General features: G+C 47.1%; 1 long non-coding RNA gene across 1 annotated transcript in view; it reads right to left on the bottom strand.

The window, feature by feature from the left end:
* Nucleotides 1-15,325, bottom strand: part of LOC138756519 (uncharacterized) — a 35,938-nt gene extending 20,613 nt beyond the window's left edge. The window contains exons 1-2 of the long non-coding RNA XR_011353125.1: nucleotides 15,223-15,325; nucleotides 13,439-13,507 (exon numbers count right to left, since the gene is read on the bottom strand). This is a non-coding gene — a long non-coding RNA (uncharacterized lncRNA). The remainder of the gene's footprint in view (nucleotides 1-13,438; nucleotides 13,508-15,222) is intronic.
* Between the last annotated feature and the right edge of the window lie 721 nt (nucleotides 15,326-16,046).

The following is a 16,046-nucleotide window of genomic DNA, read 5'->3' as shown; positions in this document are numbered from 1 at the left end:
TCCGTGCTTGGCGACCCATGTGACACCCCAGTGACGTCGGGGCTCCCAGCGCGGTTCTCAGTCAGGTCCGGGCTGGGAGTATAAGACCAGCCAGGCAGCCTGCAATAAAGGAGTTTTTGCTCACTGAACTCAAACTGTCTGGTTGTGTTATCCTTCAGTTAGCAGTGTAGCCGCCGCTACAGTCTATATAAACCACCCAATCAAATAACTCGATTCAAGTTTGTACCTCACTCCTGGGTAACAGTTATTTGAAATGAATATCATAAATGTTCAGCAATATTCCTAAAACACTTTCTGTGAACAATTTTTTTAAATGAAAAATGCATCATGTTCCATTAGGAATATCAAAGCTGCTGCGTCTTGCTGAATATTTTTCCTACAGTTCAAATACAGACTAGTTATGTGGGATGTCTGTGGACAGTTAATAATTGACTCTGTGGGATGCCTGTGGACACTCTGTGGGATGCCTGTGGACACTCTGTGGGATGCCTGTGGACACTCTGTGGGATGCCTGTGGACACTCTGTGGGATGCCTGTGGACACTCTGTGGGATGCCTGTGGACACTCTGTGGGATGCCTGTGGACACTCTGTGGGATGCCTGTGGACACTCTGTGGGATGCCTGTGGACACTCTGTGGGATGCCTGTGGACACTCTGTGGATGCCTGTGGACACTCTGTGGATGCCTGTGGACACTCTGTGGGATGCCTGTGGACACTCTGTGGGATGCCTGTGGACACTCTGTGGGATGCCTGTGGACACTCTGTGGGATGCCTGTGGACACTCTGTGGGATGCCTGTGGACACTCTGTGGGATGCCTGTGGACACTCTGTGGGATGCCTGTGGACACTCTGTGGGATGCCTGTGGACACTCTGTGGGATGCCTGTGGACACTCTGTGGGATGCCTGTGGACACTCTGTGGGATGCCTGTGGACACTCTGTGGGATGCCTGTGGACACTCTGTGGGATGCCTGTGGACACTCTGTGGGATGCCTGTGGACACTCTGTGGGATGCCTGTGGACACTCTGTGGGATGCCTGTGGACACTCTGTGGGATGCCTGTGGACACTCTGTGGGATGCCTGTGGACACTCTGTGGGATGCCTGTGGACACTCTGTGGGATGCCTGTGGACACTCTGTGGGATGCCTGTGGACACTCTGTGGGATGCCTGTGGACACTCTGTGGGATGCCTGTGGACACTCTGTGGGATGCCTGTGGACACTCTGTGGGATGCCTGTGGACACTCTGTGGGATGCTGTGGACACTCTGTGGGATGCCTGTGGACACTCTGTGGGATGCCTGTGGACACTCTGTGGGATGCCTGTGGACACTCTGTGGGATGCCTGTGGACACTCTGTGGGATGCCTGTGGACACTCTGTGGGATGCCTGTGGACACTCTGTGGGATGCCTGTGGACACTCTGTGGATGCCTGTGGACACTCTGTGGGATGCCTGTGGACACTCTGTGGGATGCCTGTGGACACTCTGTGGGATGCCTGTGGACACTCTGTGGGATGCCTGTGGACACTCTGTGGGATGCCTGTGGACACTCTGTGGGATGCCTGTGGACACTCTGTGGGATGCCTGTGGACACTCTGTGGGATGCCTGTGGACACTCTGTGGGATGCCTGTGGACACTCTGTGGGATGCCTGTGGACACTCTGTGGGATGCCTGTGGACACTCTGTGGGATGCCTGTGGACACTCTGTGGGATGGAAAGAGAGAGAGGGAGGGAGAGAGAGAGGAGGAGGAGAGAGAAAGAGATGGGAGAGGGAGAGAGAGAGAAAGGGAGGGAGAGAGAGAGAAAGGGAGTGAGGGAGAGAGATAGAGAAAGGGAGGGAGGGAGAGAGAAAGGGAGGGAGAGAGAGAGAAAGGGAGGGAGAGAGAGAGAAAGGGAGGGAGAGAGAGAGAGAAAGGGAGGGAGGGAGAGAGAAAGGGAGGAGAGAGAGAGAAAGGGAGGGAGAGAGAGAGAAAGGGAGGGAGAGAGAGAGAAAGGGAGGGAGAGAGAGAGAAAGGGAGGGAGAGAGAGAGAAAGGGAGGGAGAGAGAGAGAAAGGGAGGGAGAGAGAGAGAAAGGGAGGGAGAGAGAGAGAAAGGGAGGGAGAGAGAGAGAAAGGGAGGGAGAGAGAGAGAAAGGGAGGGAGAGAGAGAGAAAGGGAGGGAGAGAGAGAGAAAGGGAGGGAGAGAGAGAGAAAGGGAGGGAGAGAGAGAGAAAGGGAGGGAGAGAGAGAGAAAGGGAGGAGAGAGAGAGAAAGGGAGGGAGAGAGAGAGAAAGGGAGGGAGAGAGAGAAAGGGAGGGAGAGAGAGAGAAAGGGAGGGAGAGAGAGAGAAAGGGAGGGAGAGAGAGAGAAAGGGAGGGAGAGAGAGAGAAAGGGAGGGAGAGAGAGAGAAAGGGAGGGAGAGAGAGAGAAAGGGAGGGAGAGAGAGAGAAAGGGAGGGAGAGAGAGAGAAAGGGAGGGAGAGAGAGAGAAAGGGAGGGAGAGAGAGAGAAAGGGAGGGAGAGAGAGAGAAAGGGACGGAGAGAGAGAGAAAGGGAGGAGAGAGAGAGAAAGGGAGGGAGAGAGAGAGAAAGGGAGGGAGAGAGAGAGAAAGGGAGGGAGAGAGAGAGAAAGGGAGGGAGAGAGAGAGAAAGGGAGGGAGAGAGAGAGAAAGGGAGGGAGAGAGAGAGAAAGGGAGGGAGGGAGAGAGAAAGGGAGGGAGGGAGAGAGAAAGGGAGGGAGGGAGAGAGAAAGTGAGGAGGGAGAGAGAAAGGGAGGGAGGGAGAGAGAAAGGGAGGGAGGGAGAGAGAAAGGGAGGGAGGGAGAGAGAAAGGGAGGGAGAGAGAAAGGGAGGGAGAGAGAAAGGGAGGGAGAGAGAAAGAGAGAAAGGGAGGAGGGGAGAGAGAGAAAGGGAGGAGGGGAGAGAGAGAAAGGGAGGAGGGGAGAGAGAGAAAGGGAGGAGGGGAGAGAGAGAAAGGGAGGAGGGGAGAGAGAGAAAGGGAGGAGGGGAGAGAGAGAAAGGGAGGAGGGGAGAGAGAGAAAGGGAGGAGGGGAGAGAGAGAAAGTGAGGAGGGGAGAGAGAGAAAGGGAGGAGGGGTGAGAGAGAAAGGGAGGAGGGGAGAGAGAGAAAGGGAGGAGGGGAGAGAGAGAAAGGGAGGAGGGGAGAGAGAGAAAGGGAGGAGGGGAGAGAGAGAAAGGGAGGAGGGGAGAGAGAGAAAGGGAGGAGGGGAGAGAGAGAAAGGGAGGAGGGGAGAGAGAGAAAGGGAGGAGGGGAGAGAGAGAAAGGGAGGAGGGGAGAGAGAGAAAGGGAGGAGGGGAGAGAGAGAAAGGGAGGAGGGGAGAGAGAGAAAGGGAGGAGGGGAGAGAGAGAAAGGGAGGAGGGGAGAGAGAGAAAGGGAGGAGGGGAGAGAGAGAAAGGGAGGAGGGGAGAGAGAGAAAGGGAGGAGGGGAGAGAAAGGGAGGAGGGGAGAGAGAGAAAGGGAGGAGGGGAGAAAGGGAGGGAGAGAGAAAGGGAGGGAGAGAGAAAGGGAGGGAGAGAGAAAGGGAGGGAGAGAGAAAGGGAGGGAGAGAGAAAGGGAGGGAGAGAGAAAGGGAGGGAGAGAGAAAGGGAGGGAGAGAGAAAGGGAGGGAGAGAGAAAGGGAGGGAGAGAGAAAGAGAGAAAGGGAGGAGCGGAGAGAGAGAAAGGGAGGAGGGGAGAGAGAGAAAGGGAGGAGGGGAGAGAGAGAAAGGGAGGAGGGGAGAGAGAGAAAGGGAGGAGGGGAGAGAGAGAAAGGGAGGAGGGGAGAGAGAGAAAGGGAGGAGGGGAGAGAGAGAAAGGGAGGAGGGGAGAGAGAGAAAGGGAGGAGGGGAGAGAGAGAAAGGGAGGAGGGGAGAGAGAGAAAGGGAGGAGGGGAGAGAGAGAAAGGGAGGAGGGGAGAGAGAGAAAGGGAGGAGGGGAGAGAGAGAAAGGGAGGAGGGGAGAGAGAGAAAGGGAGGGGAGAGAGAGAAAGGGAGGAGGGGAGAGAGAGAAAGGGAGGAGGGGAGAGAGAGAAAGGGAGGAGGGGAGAGAGAGAAAGGGAGGAGGGGAGAGAGAGAAAGGGAGGAGGGGAGAGAGAGAAAGGGAGGAGGGGAGAGAGAGAAAGGGAGGAGGGGAGAGAGAGAAAGGGAGGAGGGGAGAGAGAGAAAGGGAGGAGGGGAGAGAGAGAAAGGGAGGAGGGGAGAGAGAGAAAGGGAGGAGGGGAGAGAGAGAAAGGGAGGAGGGGAGAGAGAGAAAGGGAGGAGGGGAGAGAGAGAAAGGGAGGAGGGGAGAGAGAGAAAGGGAGGAGGGGAGAGAGAGAAAGGGAGGAGGGGAGAGAGAGAAAGGGAGGAGGGGAGAGAGAGAAAGGGAGGAGGGGAGAGAGAGAAAGGGAGGAGGGGAGAGAGAGAAAAGGAGGGGGAGAGAGAGAAAAGGAGGGGGAGAGAGAGAAAAGGAGGGGGAGAGAGAGAAAAGGAGGGGGAGAGAGAGAAAAGGAGGGGGAGAGAGAGAAAAGGAGGGGGAGAGAGAGAAAAGGAGGGGGAGAGAGAGAAAAGGAGGGGGAGAGAGAGAAAAGGAGGGGGAGAGAGAGAAAAGGAGGGGGAGAGAGAGAAAAGGAGGGGGAGGAGAGAGCAGATGATTATCGATCTGGAGGTCAGGTTTAAGGTGAGAGGGGAGAGATTTAAGTAGAACCTGAGGGGCAATCTTTTCACTAAGATGGTGGTCTGTATCTGAAATTAACTGTCGGAGGAACCTGTAGAAGCAGGTGCAATTATGACATTAAAAAGATATTTGGACAGATATATGGATAGGAAGGGCTCAGAAGGATATGGACTCAAAGCAGGTGAATGGGACTGGCCCAGAATGCTAAAAAGGGTCAGTTTTCTGTTGTGTGACTTTTTGACAATATAAAGAGATGGTGAGAGAGTTGGGAGAGGCTGAGAAATGGGGGTGGGGAGGGGGGAGGGAAGAGAGAGTGTGTGAGAGAGAGACAGAGATAGAGAGAAAAAGATACAGAGAGCAAAGAAAATGAGAATGATTAGGGAAGAGAAATGCCCACAGACTGATGACAGATAGTCCAGTGCAGTGGTTCTTAACCTTTTTCTTTCCACTCACTTTAAGTATTCCCTATGCCGAAGGTGCTCCGTGATTAGTAAGGGATTGTTTAAGGGGTATTGTGACAGATTATGTTGTGTTTGTATTGTATATAGATATGTTTTTGGGAGGTTTGTTGGGGCAGGTTTTTTAGTGTAGGTCACATACAAACACTTTAAAACAGATTTTATTTAAAGTACTGGAGCTCTGCTCATGCTCGACATATCAGCCCCAGAGCCTTTGCAAAAGCTTTGAAGAGTGCCCAAGAGACTTCACTAATGGATGAAAGAGTGAAGTGTTCCATATTTTTTAAAAAAAACTAATGGATGAAAGAACTTGTCAGAGCCGCAGTCTGGAATGGAACTTGCTGTTCGAGGAGGGTCATGTGGTTTTGCAAGCATAGAGAGTCAAACAGGTTTTCACTCCGAGAGAGAGATCAGTTCTACAGTTTTACAGTCAGCAGCCGCAGCTGGGACTGGAACAGGACAAGCTGGCAAGCTTTCAGAAAACCCCATTTGGAAGATGGGTTGTGAGTGCTTAGTTCAGCTTGGTTAAAGCCCTTGTGGTTCATGCAAGAGGAGAAGACTGGCTGTCTAATTTTTTCACTTGAAATAAGAGAAACAAAAAGGAACTCTGTGATGACCTGAAAAAAAGAGGTTATCATCTGGAGAACCCTGAGGGGGCAAGTTTCTACGGCAAGACACTGAAGTGGCCAATTAAAAAGGAATCAGTTGTAGGTGTCCAGTGAACAACAAATCTCTCTCTGAAAACTGACGAGAACCTTCCTGAGTGGTAACCCTTTACCTTTCAAGCACCAAAGCCCGGTGAACTTTATAAATGTTAAATTCTGTGCACAGTATAAGAATTGCCTGGAATCAGTGAACTTGGAGGAATAAGAAGTGAGATTGGACTGTGAACCAAAGAACTTTTCTGAACTTACACACACATTACATACTTAGACTTAGAAGGGGGTTAAGTTAGGTTAGTTAAGTCAATTGTGATAAGTTAAAGTGTGATTCTGATTACACGTTTAAAGATAATTGAAAGCAACTTTTGTTTAAGTAACCATTTGTCTTGGTGAATATCTATTGCTGTTGAGTTTATGGGTCATCTGGGCTCATAACAGTATGTGGGTGGAGAGAAAAAGTTTGAAAACCATTGTTTTAATCGTACCTAATTGACTTTTATGCGCATGGTTTCCTAACTCCAAACGAAATGGGCCATTGACAATTTTTCTCAAGCAAAATATTTCAGTAACAATTGGATCAAGAGCAGTGATTCCAAACCTTCCCTTCCCACTCACAGACCACCTGAAGCAAATCCCTTACTAATCACAGAGCACCTGGATGGCCTAGGGATTGCTTAAACTGGTACGTGAGTGGAAAGAAAAAGGTTGAGAACCACTGGTCCAGTGTGACAATGAGCAGAAGGCCACTCAGCCCATCGAGTCCACTTAGCCGTTCCATCATGAACTGATCATTGCCTCACTCAGTCCATTCCCTTGCCTTCTCCCCATAACCTTTGATACTGTTTATTCAGAGACCTATCAATCTCTGCCTTAAATACAGCCAACAACCTGGCCTCCAGAGGTTCACCACTCTCTGGCTGAAGAGATTCCTCGGTTTTGAATCCCGAAGTTGTGCCCTCTTATCCTCGGCTCCCCTCTCATGGAGAAATAACTTTGCCAAATCCACTCAACATTGGAAGTGCTTCTCTCAGCCCCCCCCCCCCCATAGCTCTGAACTCCAAGGAGTACAGTCCAATATCCCACAGCGTGACTACTAACGGCCCACAGACTGTCAGCGTCCGTCGGCTTCAGCCTCCGAACCGCTGCCCCATTGGTCATTGCCATTCGGTGTCGCCCCGCGGCGAGAACAAGCGCAACCTGTGCGCCCATCGGCCGCTGGAAGCAGCAGCGGGGATCCCCGACTCCCGCGTGTGCCGGATCGCCACCTTTCAATCGGAATGGAATACGCGATCCGTTGCTGTCCCCGCGGCTTCAACCCGGCCGGGCGCGGTCACGCTGCGCCCTGCACTCATTCCCCCTCCCACTCATTCTCACTTCCCTCACTCACCGCCTCTGCTGCGCGCCCTCCGGCTCCAGCGGACAGCCGGAGAGGCAGAGACCCGAGAGCAGCACCACTCCACGGTGCGGAGGGTCTCGCACCCACGACCGAGGACGGGGGAAGGTCGCCCCGACCGCGAGGGTTCCGCGATAGCCGGCGCCGAAGTGCGGGCAGGCGGGGTCGGCTCCACGCGGGTCCGTCCTTCCTTGGCTGCGAGCGGCGGCGAAACTCGAGGCGGTTCTTACATTCGGTTATCTAGCTTTATGACGGTACAACAATCTCATACAGCTAGATAACCAAAGACAACAACCTGCCCCGCCAAAGTGTGCGGAATCAGCTCAACGTCCATCAACGCTGCGACCACAACTTCCCGGCATTGGTTCCTCCGAGCCCCGGCCAGCGACCTGACTTCTTTTCCTGCCCTTGACTCACCGAACATCTCGGAGTCAGTCCCAGCGCGGAAAACTGTCCTGTAACAACTGCATTTCCCTCCGAACATCCTCAGATTCGCAGGCGATTGCGAATTGTAACTCGTCCCCAACATCAAGGTTCAGGCGCTCTCCAGTGTGGGACCCGGCCACGCAGCTCGGGTTTCCCAGCCTCTCCGCTCTCTGTCGCCTCTGCTCGTCCCGGTAGCAAAGACACCACTATAAAGGGATTCCCCAGCAACACCTCGCATGGAATGGGTTAACAAACGCCCAAGCAAGAATGAGAGGGACTCTGGTCAAACTTTCCCATCCGGCAAGGAGTATTCCTGCGGGAGAGGCTGGAGTCCACAGCCCGGGCTGTCCGCCGGCGCCCAGTGCCGTCCCGCCGAGGTCTGGCCTCAACTCTGTTGGGTCAGCAGTCATTCGAGCAACACAATGGCGATGTCACTGGACATTGGATACGCCTATTGATGAAGAGCCACATTCCCCAGCCTCTGTCTGCCTTCAACCTTATTCTCTTTTATTCAAAAGGGCTTGGTCCTGACGTTTAAATTTGTATTAGTTTAAAATAGATTTCTTCCCCATTCAGTCTTTGGGTAGGCACAGGATGAGTAGAGATTGGCAAATGTGTTCTTCGGGGGCAAGTTGACTGACTCTTTATCATGATCTTGTTACACACACACATTCCCACACATACCAAACACACACACAGACATACACGCATACCAAAACTCGCACACAGACACAAGTCTATATGAATCAATGCTCTAATTCAAGAGATTTCTCTCCATAATCAAAAGATGGAAGATTTCCATTGGGACAGATCCCACAATTTTTCTCCACAAACACGAGGATGTCTCTCAGCCTCCACAGAATCCAAACGCCCTAACCCTGCCTCCTCCTCTTCCCCACCACAACCTTTCCTCCTCTCCTGCCTCAACCTTCCTTTCACCCTCACCCTCACTCTGCCCTCACCACCCTCTCGCTGCCCTCCACTCAAATCCTCTCCCTTTCCAGCTGACATAGATTCTAGTCCATGTGCCCCAAACGAAAGGTCTATACTTCAAGATTGATCCTCATGTCGTTTTTCAATTACTGAAGTTCTCCAATGTGACTCCAAGAAACATCTTGAGGGAATGAATGAACAATGAGAATCTGGAGGGCCCAGTGTGTCAGACAGCAGCTCTGGAGAGAATATTGTTGGGACTAAAGGTCCTGACCTGAAACAGTGACTGTTTTGGTCAGTCCAAGCATGCCATGGCATGCACTCAGTGCAGGTTTGAAGATCTGCTAGCGAGGCCGGAGAATATAGCATGGGAAGGCATTTAAAGATGCTGTTGAGAATTTTCTTGGCAACTACAGAATGCCAAACTACCTCAGCTGATTGACAACATGCTTCATGCATCCAAAACTATGAAGTGGAACAGATCATTGAAAACTTATTTTCTGCATTCACACTTGGACGTCTTCCCTGCTGATCTTGGTGCAGTCCGTGATGAACATGGTGAAAGGTTTCATCGGGACATTGCGACCAGGGAAAAGTGATATCAGGGCAACTGGAATCCATCAACACTGACACGAGAGGCGTTAAATTCTGAGTACAAATGAAAATCAGCGGCAAAACATTTTTAGGTCAGTTGAACGAATGCAATTTGTCAGTATAATGATGCGATTAAACATGCTAAATTCAATAAAGGTTAATTTAATGTTTCTCCAACTTCCTATGTGTTAAAGCAAATATTAAACTATCATTGTGTTCAGCTTGAAGTTGTTTATCATAATTCCCTTTTTTTTCAGGAAGCAAACCTTTTGAAAAAAATTATTGTTCGGTGAAATTGAACACTGGCAAAACATTCTGATCTTCTCCAGAATGGTGCAGTGGGGTGGTTTTTGTAATAACCCCTAATTATTTCCCCTGGACACAAGTAAAGTTTGGTTTTCTAGAGCACCTTCAATCTCCTTTTCATTTGATCCCCAAAACCTTCACAACCAGCAGCATATTTTGTGAAAGCAAAGTAGCCAATTTGATCATGATGTTAAAACTACTCTGGGATCACCAAAAGATCTGACTGCAACATCACTTTATTTCCTGCTCAGTTTGTAAATTAAATTTTAAAAAAAATTATTTAAATTTAGACCTTACGGTACGATAACAGGCCCTTCCAGCCCATGCCCAATTACACCCAATTGACCTACAGCTCCCATATTTTTTGCAAGGTTGGTAGGAAACAGGAGCACCCGGAGGAAATCCATGCAGACACAGAGAGAGTGTACAAACTCCTTACAGTGCCCAACTGTGAATATTTATTTCTCTTTCATACAGTACCCTGTATCCAAAATGCTTGGAACCTGACATTTTTTGGTTTTGGGTTTATTTTTGTTTTTAGAACAAAGGAACTAGCACAGTAGTATTAGCAAGCCCGAAATGTCAGTAATGTATTTTTACCTTTACTACATAAAGGACACCGTTTGACCTGCTGAGTTTCGACAGCATTTTGTGTTTTTTACTTCAACCACAGTGTCTACAGATTTTCCTGATTTATTTGCATCAGCAGAATACCTGTTTCAGTGGTTTAAACAGCAACAACAAATAACAGCAGGCCTTTTGAGCGCTGACATGATGCTACAAGTGGAAAATTCACGTGAAATAATGTTTAGTACTTACCAAAAAAAAGATATCTGCTCACCAAACACTAGAAATTCTCCTCGATGGCTTTTTCAAATGTTTCTTCCAGTGTCAACTGCTTCATTACAATGGTTTTTGTCTTTCGCCTCCGCCGATTCCCAACTATGGTCCCCGCTCCCTCCCGGGAGCCCAAAGTCCCCGCTCCTGCCCGGGACCCCAAAGCAACTTCTTGGATGTGGATGGCACCACACCCGATGTTGAGAAAGGAGTCCGAGTCTGGTGGCACTGATGCTGAAGACTTGGACCCAGCTCCGTTTGGCATCTTCCAGGTCAGAAGCACAGATTTCGTTTAGTACCACAGAGCTCTGTTATTACCAAACTGGTGTCATATGGGCAACTCAAGTGGTGATTTTATTTTCAACTTGCGCTAAAAAAAAATTTAGATTTTGGATCACTTTGGTTTTTCGAACTTTGGATACGGGGTACTCAACCTGTATTATCTCTTTTTCTGTCTTGCCATATTGTAGTAATTGCTATACTATTGTACTTGGTGTACCTTGCAGACCTGTTTGGCTGCAGCAGGTCAGAAATTTGGCGCTTCTATACATTTTTGTAAAGTATATGTCAATAAATGTGTTATAATCATCGATAGAGGAGCCCAAAGAGCAATTCACATGGACAGGGAGTGGAAGAGTAGACAATAAAGAGTAAAAGAATACTTAGTTTAAGCTATTCCCTGTTTACACCAGACTCTTGTGACAAAAGGTCTTTCACCCGAAACATTAACTCTGTTTTTTCTCTCTCCATAGCGGCTGCTTTGCTTGCAGAGTGTATCCAGCATTGTCTGTTTCTCTTTCTAAGTTCCACTTCAAGAAACAATTGAGTAGATTGCCTAATGATCAAAAGTTTGGGGGGCTGAAATGCATTTTTTGTTGAGGATGTGCCATAGTGTGGATTCCTGGTGTATGAATCTACAATGAGGGAGAACAACCTCAGGATAAGGGTGGGGATGGGGTCCACCCCATTTCAGACAGAATTAGGATATGTTCTTGGAATTTTCCAAATTATTGGGATGTTTTTTTGAGAAGTATGGATGTAGAGTTCATTATTTATGAAGGCTGATGTCGACTGATTTTGAACAAAAAGAATTTAAAGATCATAGGGAACCCAAGGATAAGGACTTTATCATCCATAATCTATAAATGGTTGAGCAGTAAAAAAAAAAGGATTTTAACCTCCTTAAAAAGGACACAAATGGAATTATCATAAGATTTTAATTTGAGATATTCTTCAGCTGTACACAGTATAAACATGCAATATTGTCTGCACATTTTACACCTGCCCACAATACAAATCAAGATTTGCTAAAGTCAGTATAAACAGGACTTAGGAGAGGGGAATGATGCAGTGATGGTGCGTCCTGCCTGATCTGTAGTCTCAGTTCTGCATTCCCATCTCCTTCAGGAGCTTTCAGCAAATCAACAACCCAACTACTTTGATGACTCTACCACTGCTTTATGAGTATTTAGACACACCGTTTTCACTCCCTTTGGGAAGAGAGGTTCAAAAATGCATGATCCCCAAGAAGGAAAAGGAACCATCTCAACTCTGGTTTTAATGGCTTCAGTTTCAAATGCTGGGCCCTAATTCTAGATTCTCCCACGAGAGGAAATATTCTTTCCATGACCATTCAGGACCCCTCTTACTATGAGTTCCTGACAATACCAAGGGTTGGCCCTACACCCCTGCTATTTGTAGTATATGTGAATGATTTGGATGTAGATGGTATGGTCTATACGTTTGCAGATGGCACAAAGATTAGTGGGGTTGATGACAGGGTGGACGGTATCAATGTGTTGAACAAATGGGCTGAGAAATGGCAGCGGAGTTTAATACAGATAAATATGAGGCAATGCATTTTGGGAATACTAATGAGGTTAGGAAATACACTACGAGTTCTGGGAATTATTGTTAGACTAACCAACTTTGTACACCAACTCCAAAGATCCTTGAAGGCCCAGTTAAGAAGGCATTAGTCAAGAGAAGGAAAGTTATCCTGTGACTTTATGAAACATTCATCAGACCTCAGTTGGAGATCTGCATTCAGTCCTTGTCATTATACTAAAGGAAAAATGGAAGGATGGTGCAACAGAGGAGGTCCACCAGGCTGTTGCCTGGGACAGATTTTTAGAGGCTTCGTCTGTTTTCCATGGAGCAAAGGAGGTTAAGAGGGGACATAATGGAAGTAGATAAAAATTATGAGTGATGGAGGTGGGGAAGTGTGCATGAAACCTTTGGTCATAGAACGATTTGTTGTTTTTAATGGGAATTGGCTGTGCACATGTTGCCTCATAATCGAGATTGCAATTAAAAAAGTAACTAAAAAGAACTTACTGGCTGTGATATGCTTTGGGTATACTGTGAATGAGTGTAATAAGCACACTATATATACAAATCTTTAATTTCTTTCTTTCTTGTGTCCTTTAGAGGACTGGTCCTTTACTGAAGCAGAGAGACAGGAAGATCAAACTGGGGATTATTGTCTAGTTCTCCTTCCTGGTTCATGCTCTAAATAAAGCTCTTCATACTGAAAGTGACTCTCAACCATATCCAGGTGTCTAATATTAAACAAGATGGAAACAAAGATAAATAACTGTTATCATTTATAATAAAGTGGAGGAGGCGGGAATTTTTCTTATTCAGTCCCTGACTGCGGTTATTCCCTCTGCTTGGGAATTCTAATGAAATTGGGAAGATGTTGATTCTAGTTGAAGTATCCTTCCCCTTGGTTTTTACTTAGAAAAAGATCATAAAATCATAATCAAATATCACAATCACAAAACTAAACTTGTTAAAGGTTTAGTTTGGGGTAGCTAAAAGTAAGGAATGTTCAAATTCAAGTTTGTTTTCACATTAAAAGCCTGATAAAGTAAGAAGAGTCCACTTGCGAGCAGTCCATCATTGAGGTTTTAAACCTCAAACCATCATTTAGCCTCTTGACAAATGGCAGCTCTTTATAATAACCCATTCCCCACATTACATCTGGGACCACTCAGACTACGAAGCACTGCTGGAGGTATGAAGGTTTTTTGATACATTGGTTTCATTCTTGTCTCTGCAGCCACTGCCAGGATATGACCTGGCATGTCATGTCTTTCTGCACCTGCACCCATCCCTCAGGTTTCCCCAACACCATTACAGTCAAATTTTACCCCCATATTGTCCCTCCCAGATCCATCTCACAACAACTCACCTCAATCCACAACTCAGTCTCAAGTGATTGCTCGACCCCTGGTTCTGGCTGAGCCAAAATTTCTTCCACCTAGTATTTAAGACATATGAACAGGTTGGATGAGAAGACAGGTGGCGTGTTTGAGGATGACATCAAAATCAGTGGGGTAGAGGACAGTGAAGAGGTTGTTTAAGTCTACAACAGGATCTAGATCAACTGGAAAGCAAGCCAAGGGATGGAATTGAATTCAACAAGTATGAAGTGATAAGTTTTGAAAGGTTAAACCGGGACAAGGTCCTGGGGAGTGCTGTGGAACAGAGAGAGCTGGAGGCACAAGTGTAAGAAGTATTAGGATTGAAGGAGATTAGATTAGAGCGTGGTTCAGGATGTGGAATTACGATGTTGTGGCTGTATCAGAGACTTGCTTGATACAAGGATAGGATTGGCAGATGCATGTATCGGGGTTAGATGTTTTAAAAGTGATAGGAAGGGAGGTTAAAGAGGGGAAGGATGGAGAGTAGAATTAATAATCAGTGATAATATCGCAGCTGTTGAAAGGGAGGATGTTGTGGAGAGATTTTCCACTGAGTCAGTGCAGGTGGAAGTCAGAAGGGAGCAATCCCTCTATTGGGAGTAGTCTGTTTTCAACCCAAATAGCCCTTGGGATTCTGAGGACCAGATATGAAGACAGATTTGGGAATGGTGCCAAAATAACAGGGTTGCTACTGTTATGGGAGACTTTACCTTCCCTAATGTTGACTGGCACCACAAGAGGGATAGAGAGGGAAGAATTGGTCAGGTATGTCCAAAAAGGATTCCTGACACAATGTGCAGACAAGATTCACAAAGATGTTGCAGGGACTGATGGGCTTGAGTGAAGAGGCTAATGAGTGCACTTATTGAAGAGGTTTTACAAAATAGTGAAAGACATGGACAAGAAGTATTTTCCCAGGTTAACGGAATCTTAGGTTGAAGGTGAGAGGGAAAAGATTTAAAAGGGACCCGACAGGCAGTTTACACACAGAGGGTGGTAGGGATATGAAACAAGCTGCCAGAGAAAGTGGCAGAAGAGTCAATTACAGTGTTTCAAAGACATTTGAACAAGCCCATGGAAATGGGAGGTTTAGAGGGATATGGGCTAAATACAGACAAATGAGACCACTCAGTTAGGCCCCTTGGTCAGCATGGATAAGTTCGTCCCTTTTCCACGTTGCATGATTCTAGGATTCTGAATATCTGAGAAGGACACAGGCAAAGTGTTCAAGTCATTTTACAAACTCTATTACCAGCTACTAACTCATGTTCCCTGACAACCCCAAAGATAATAAGCGAGAAGACGTCAGGAGCTGCGTCTCAGACCTCATGCCTGCACCATCACCAAGGCTCTCTGTTTCCTTCTCCATAGCCCTCACTCTCCATTGTTGATCCCATAAAGTAAACAAGTAAAATAAAAAGCTTAAAATGTGAATATAGCTTCCAGAATGTTCAGTATAAGTATTTTTAGTATTTCCCATGTAGTATTCTATTACAGCGTCAGTGACCCGGCTTCGAATCTGATGCTATCTGTAAGGAGTTTGTGTCTGTGTGAGTTTCCTCTGAGTTCTCTGGTTTTTTGCCACCCTGCAAAACGTATGGGGATTGTATGGGGTATCTGGGTGGCATGGGCCCGGAGGGCCTGTTACCGTGCTGTATGTCTAAATTTTAAAATAATGCTGATTGAATTCAGGATTTAGGATATAGTTCAAATTAAACTTCAGTTTCCTTTCATATTATTCAAGCAATTAAAAGGGATGGTTTGTACTTACATTGCACCTCAGTCTATGGTAAGGATCTAAAATGGGGCGTGACTGAGGGAAAGAGGTGCCACGCAAGACCAAGGCCTTCGAAGACACGATTCATTCCTGGTGGTTTTAGATCACATTTCTCAAATTTCAAAGTCCAAAATTCATAGATCGATTTATTGTCAGAGTACATACATGACATCACATACAATTCTGCAGACCAGGCAGAATTTCTACTTAGCAGTAGGACAAAAAAAGACTATACTCACAAAAAGATATGCATGCAAAAGAGAGAAATGTGAACAAGAAGGAGGTGTGAACAAACTGCAGTACAGAGAATAAATATTCAATAATAAATAATGTGCAAAGTAAAAGTCCTGAAATGAGTCTTTGATTGAGACTGTTGTTTAGGGGTCTGATGATGTAATGAAGCAGTAGCAGATGTTCCTGAACCTGGTGGTATGAGTTGTGACACATACATCTCTTTCCTGATGGTAGCAATGAGAACAGAGCATGTCCTGGGTTCTGTACTTTGTATGGCTTCTCCAGTTTCAGACCCTCTCCTTTTCTGACAGCTACTTTCTTCTATTCTTGATATTTTCACAATTCGATGTGAGCACTTAGTGACCATCCTGTTGACAGGATAATTTCCATTATCCAATCACTGTAGAATCAGCCAGCGACCATTCGCCACTCTCTGGAATCAGAGCGTCACAAAGCATAGAACAGGCCCATCTCATCCTTTCTAACCTAGATGTTTATCAACACTAATCCCATTCTCCTGCATTTTGCTCTTATCCTTGTAACTCTCCAAATGCTTTTTAAACACTGTACTCACACACTTCTAC

Source organism: Narcine bancroftii, chromosome 3 (assembly GCF_036971445.1).
Source record: "Narcine bancroftii isolate sNarBan1 chromosome 3, sNarBan1.hap1, whole genome shotgun sequence".
Classification (NCBI taxonomy): domain Eukaryota; kingdom Metazoa; phylum Chordata; class Chondrichthyes; order Torpediniformes; family Narcinidae; genus Narcine; species Narcine bancroftii.
This window is presented reverse-complemented; position numbering and strand designations above follow the sequence as displayed.